Source organism: Mustela putorius, unplaced genomic scaffold, assembly GCF_011764305.1.
Source record: "Mustela putorius furo isolate JIRA1106 unplaced genomic scaffold, ASM1176430v1.1 tig00000275_pilon_pilon_pilon, whole genome shotgun sequence".
NCBI lineage: Eukaryota > Metazoa > Chordata > Mammalia > Carnivora > Mustelidae > Mustela > Mustela putorius.
In genome coordinates this window covers 27,505,736-27,511,537 of record NW_025421341.1, presented here as the reverse complement: position 1 = coordinate 27,511,537, position 5,802 = coordinate 27,505,736, and the positions used below count along the sequence as shown (strand labels likewise).

The 5,802-nt window shown below is 38.8% G+C and overlaps 1 non-coding gene across 1 annotated transcript; it reads left to right on the top strand.

The window, feature by feature from the left end:
• Positions 1-286: 286 nt before the first annotated feature.
• On the top strand, positions 287-439 carry LOC123391694. Its single transcript, XR_006606396.1, has one exon. It is a non-coding gene; the product is annotated as a U12 minor spliceosomal RNA (small nuclear RNA).
• The last annotated feature ends 5,363 nt before the right edge of the window (positions 440-5,802 follow it).

Below are 5,802 nucleotides of genomic sequence, written 5' to 3'. Positions count from 1 at the left end.
CAGACCAGTGTTTATCAGCCTGGGCATTACTGATGTTTTGGGTCAAACAGTTCTTGGTCATGGGACCTGACATGGCATGTCTGGGAGCATCCCTCCCGCTACCTACCAAATGCTAGTAACGTCCATTGTTATCCAACTGTAACAACCAAAAATATCTCCAGACATTGCCAAATGTCCTCTGGGTGAAGGGGTGGGCAAAATCACCCATGTTGAGAACTACCAGACTAGATGATGGTTTTTCTAGATTTTTAAAATTTCATTTTGTATTTAAAGAAACAACCATTGGATGCCTTAAACTTATGAATAAGGAAGGAAAACAAGGGTTCAGGGTGATGCCCGAATCCTTACTGCTAATGTGAGATGAATTTTTAAGTGGGTAAAGTTGCCTCTGAGAAGAGCTGCCTACTTTGCGCGACGCCTGGGAGTCGTGATCTGCCCCTTCTGTTTTGACACTGGAGGAGTAGACTGGTATAAGGCAGTAAATGAGGATGAGAAGGAAAGGAAGGAAGGAAGGAAGGAAGGAAGGAAGGGAGAGAGAAAGGGAAAGAGAAAAAGAAAGGAGGAAAGAACTATTAGATTCATTCTTCTAGTTCTATCGCTTTTTAGTCTTTCTTTTCTTTTTTTTTTTTAAGATTTTATTTATTTATTTATTTGACAGAGAGAGAGAGAGATCACAAGTAGGCAGAGAGTCAGGCAGAGAGAGGAGGAACCAGGCTCCCTGCTGAGCAGAGAGCCAGATGCGGGACTTGATCCCAGGACCCTGAGATCATGACCTGAGCTGAAGGCAGCGGCTTAACCCACTGAGCCACCCAGGCACCCTAGTCTTTATTTTCTTGCGTGTGGTTTCTTTGGATCCATTTTGTTTGTCTAAACACCTGGGTTGGCTGTTTCTTTGATTTCTGACTGTTCTTACTGTGGCCTGTCACTCCATGGAGTCGAGTGGGATTAAAGGGGTCTTCTGTAACCCCAGCCCAGCCCATGCACATGAATCTTTTTGTTCCACATAAGAGGTCTTTGGCTTGTCCCATGCATGTTTCATCATTTTGCAGAAGTCGGTGCTTTAACAGCTCTTCTCAAAGTTCCCAGTTCTCTCCATGATTTTGATGTTTAGTGTTTTCTGTTTTCCTGGAAGACCGAGTTGCCATGATTGTTTAGTGGCCTTCATGTTTTGGTTCATTTCAGAGTGGAAAAAAGGTAGAGATGCCTTTGATCTACCATCTAAAATCCAAAATCCGATGTACTAATTATGTAGGGTTTGATTTGGGCAAACTATATTGTTGGCTGCTAATTTTCAACAAGTTTGTGCAACTTGTAGGAATAGCCGCTTGCCTTGTCACTTGTTTAAAACAGTCCTCAGAACTGTCCTTTTCATCTTCATTTTTGACAAGTTAACTGTACTATCACTCTTCCATTAGAAATAGCAATCAGGGGCGCCTGGGTGGCTCAGTCAATTAAGGGTCTGCCTTTGGCTTAGGTCATAATGCCAGGGTCCTAGAATGGCCCCCTGCATCGGGCTCCCTGTGCAGTGGGGAGTCTGCTTCTCCCTCTGCCTGCCACTCTCCTTGCTTGTGTTCTCTCTCTCTCTCTGACAAATAAATAAATAAAATCTTAAAGAAAGAGAGAAAAGAAAGCAAGAAAGAGAGAGGAAGGAAGGAAGGGAAATAGCAAACAGACAATTCCAGTCCGATGCATTAGCGATTTAAAATAACACTGTTTCTTTCCACAGATGCATTTCATGAATAATGAGTTCTATACACGCAATGGCTCAATGTTGCTGATGACTAGAGATGAAACCACCACCAGCAAAACACGGATGTCAAGGAGCGCTTACCTGGAAAACAGTGAGAAATGAAAGCCCACTGTCTGCTTCCCTGTGGAACGCAGGTTTTATGGACAAAGCCATCCAAACTCACACACTTATGAGTTGTTCGTACACTTTTCTAAATAAAACATACTCTTCATGCCCTTAAACTACAGTATCATGTTCAGAATTTAAACTTAAAACGATATATACCGTGTCAGTCTCAAAATTTTCTCCTTTTAGACCGATAGGACTGGAGATTAATGAAATTTAAACTCTGAAAATGACCTACCACTCGGAGGCAGTAGCAACCATTTTATTAAAAACAGTTTGTCATTGTTAAGTGAAATGTCAAATTTCAGCTTGCAGTGGAACCCTAGGGGCAGGAGAAGGAGACCTAGCTGTTCTTCAAGATCTTATTCTTAGCACTTAGTATTGTGTTTTGTGTGGTGGAAAAGTGTGATTTTCCCCCCTCTATTTATAATTATATATATACACACACACACAATCAGACAAAATGAACTATAAGGTGCTTCTAAAAGTTTTAAGAAGATCAAAAATAGGTGCAAAGAGTTTTACTCTCATTTTAAAAGGAACATGCAATGCTTTCTACAACCCTGAGAATGCCATTAATGTCACTGAAATGATATCTTTATTATATGAGTCATAATTCTTGGTACTGTTGAAGAGCGGAAAACTATTAATAACGTTAGGTTAATAGCATAGGTCTCTTCTTAGCTGCAAAAAAAGTGATCTTGGAATTCTAAGTCACTGACTATTTTATGATGTAGTGACAGTCCAGTAATTTCCTTAGCTCTACCTTTCTTCATTAGAAAATGTGATTTGTGTGTGGGTGTTGTCAGAATTTTGTTATTACATAAAAAGTTTCAAGACTACGTTTCCTATATTGCCTCGAGACATTTTTCCAAAATGGAAGGACTTGTATTGACCAAATTCACAGTTTGTGTTGATGAAGTCAGAACAGTGATTAACTAATACTCTCCATATAATTAATCTGTAACGCATCAAAGGGATCCAATCACTTGTTTTGGGGTTCAATTGCTCATTACTTGCTGAGACAAAACTCATTAGCCCTCAGTGTTTACAATTTTCCTCCCTTCCCCCTTTGCTAGAGAAAATCCTTTATCAACCAAGTCCTTTTCTTCCCATTGTCTACTCTACCTTCTAATCATGAAGAGGGAGAAGGCCATGTTGGCTGGGAAGGAGATTAAACAACATAAAAAAAAATTCTGGTGAGTAGGGAAAAATGGTGCTTGAGTTGGTGCTAAGAGGAGAGGAAGGGTTTTGTTCATGAGAGTTTTCTCAATAGAATTAGAAAGGAGAAGAAGGGGCACTCCTGGGACCTTTAACCCTTTTGATGTGCTTTGAGGGGCTACGAAGAACAGACTTCTCTTTCCATTGCTGTTGGTGGTTGGAGTGTGCTTCTTTTAAATTTTTTTGTTTTTATTTTTAAAGATTTTATTTATTTGAGAGAGCGAGAGCACATGAGCCAGGCTGGGGGAGCAGGCAGAGGGAGAGGGAGAAGCAGACTCCCCACTGGATGTGGAGCCTGATGCAGGACTCCATCCCAGGACCTTGAGATCATGCCATGAGATGAAGGCAGATGCTTAACTGACTGAGTGCTCCCTTGCTTCTTTAAACATGACCTCCCAGAGTGGACCCTAAGCAACGTGAACCAGCCTTCCCCACCCATCATTTATTCAGGGTCCCTCTCTAGAATGGAAATTTTAAGCTGATAGTGATTAAGAAATCACTATTTATTTTTGAAACAGTGATTTTTAAATAAATGTTTAAAGAACAAAATGTTCAACATGCATTACTTTGTCCTAGACTACTATTTGTCATGCTTTTAGAGTCTATGATTATCATGTAATGTGGTAGGGATTCTTCTGCCTTAACACTTGCATAATATTTGTGAACTATATAAACTTCTACCTTTTTTGGATAATTTTTTTCAGTTTTATAATTGATATTTTGAGGAAAAATATAGGTTATAAAGAAAGAAAGAAATGTCACTCATAATCCTCATAATCTGACCTTAAATTAGAGATATTTGTTGCTAAACTCTTGGCTTACATTTGTTTACAATTCTCATTTGGCTAAATATATAGAATTTTTTTTTTTTTCAAAACAAACTGTATTTAAGCTTTTATTTTTCTAATAACATTGTTGTGGCTGGGAAATGTAATTTTAATTCAATGAAACTAGGTGAATTTTTTTTTTTTCTAAGAGATAAAAGGGAGAATAGATATTTGGGGCCAGCTAACTCCCTGTCAAAGGCTCCTAGCAGTGAAATACTGGATCAAAACTCCTTTGCCTTCTAGAAGGCCCTGATATAGGTAGCCAGTGTGCCCCTCAGAAATGTTCTCCTACTCTTTTCTCTCCAGTAGTTCACAAGTTGTCGGCCTCATCTAGCTTTTGCCAACGTTTAGTACTATCATTGAAACAAATTGTTCAAAAATTTGATGGGAGAAAAAAACCAAATCATCACTATATTTGCATTTTTATGATTATTAGTAGTACTCAATTTCTTTCATGTGTTCATTGGCCATGTGTATTTCTTCTTTGTGAAATGCCTTTTTTTGTGCATTTAGCCTATTTCTGATGTCTGCATTCAGCCATTTGGGGCATTATGTTGCTTGAAATTAATATCTCCAGCAAGGAGAGAGGATATTTTTGTGCGTGGTGTTAAGGATTAAAAATAACACAAACAACAGACTTCTTCAAGTTTGTAGAAAACCTCACTGAAAAGCAACAAAATGGTCAATGTTTTTTAGCCAAATGTTTTTATAAATAAACACCATAAAAATTTTAAAAACAAATTTAAATTTATATTTTTATAAATTTATACTTATATATATTTATAAATTTATATTTACATTTATAAAAATTTTTATAAATAAACATTAAAATGTTTTAACCAAATGTTATTTGGTTCCCTTATAACTTAGGAAATTCAAGCTCATACTGGCATAATGTGGATGCAGCAGGCAAGCAAAAAAGACTGGAAAATACCCTCCACATGATTAACCATGGATCCTCTAAATTCTCAGAAAGTAGCAAAGCAATGCCAGCTTATTTCTTCTCAATAATAGCTTCCCTTGGAGTTAGGCCAATAGCTCATTGCCCAGTGTGATCGGTGGGCTCAGTGTCCACGGGAAGGCTGTCTTTCTATGGGATGGTGTTTGGAGCTCTCATCAAGTGCCCGGGGTGGGAAGGAAATACACAAATGGGATGAGAAATGGAAGCTCCTCCTCCTTCTGCTGCTTGTTTGCATTTATGTGTCACTGTTAACCAGACCGTCCTTCGGCGCATTTTCATTCAAATGTTCCAAGTGGAAAGGGGGTAGAATTCTCAGTGTGCTTTCAACCTTTGCTCTTTGGCTTCAAAGTCAAGCTTGTATCAAGTGGTCGTCATAAGAAAATGTGATTGTGTTTTAATTGCAGAGACCTAAGTACCTGCAGCCCCCACTACCTCCTTGCCAACTTCTCAGCCATTATGGCGTGAAAAGGAGGCTTGCCAACAATGCGTGAGTCTTGTTTGGTGGTTCTTAGGCAGGATCCCTCATTGTGTGGTTGAGAATAAAATACACCCATCTGTCTGCTGCAGCTGTGGGCAACAGTGCATCAATCCAAGCAAAAGATGACTTTTCTGGTGTGTGTACGTTTAATGTAGAAAAATATTTCTATAAGTGGATGACTCACTTGGAAAGTTGGTTGATCACTCACAGGGTCATCCAGCTTAAGCTGTGTCTACCCCAAACCCACTGTGTGATACAACTTCATGAGAGATATTAACTACACGCAGTTAATAGTTGTTTATCCGTGTCTAAAGGCAACTGACTGGGTTAGCTTTAAAATGGATGATCTCAACTCTGACTTGAACAGTGAAGTAAATCGTCATCTAGAATTTCCAAAGAAGTGAAAGAAAAGCTCTTATTTTTGATGGGTATAACTTTCTAATTTCAGAGTTACCTTTTG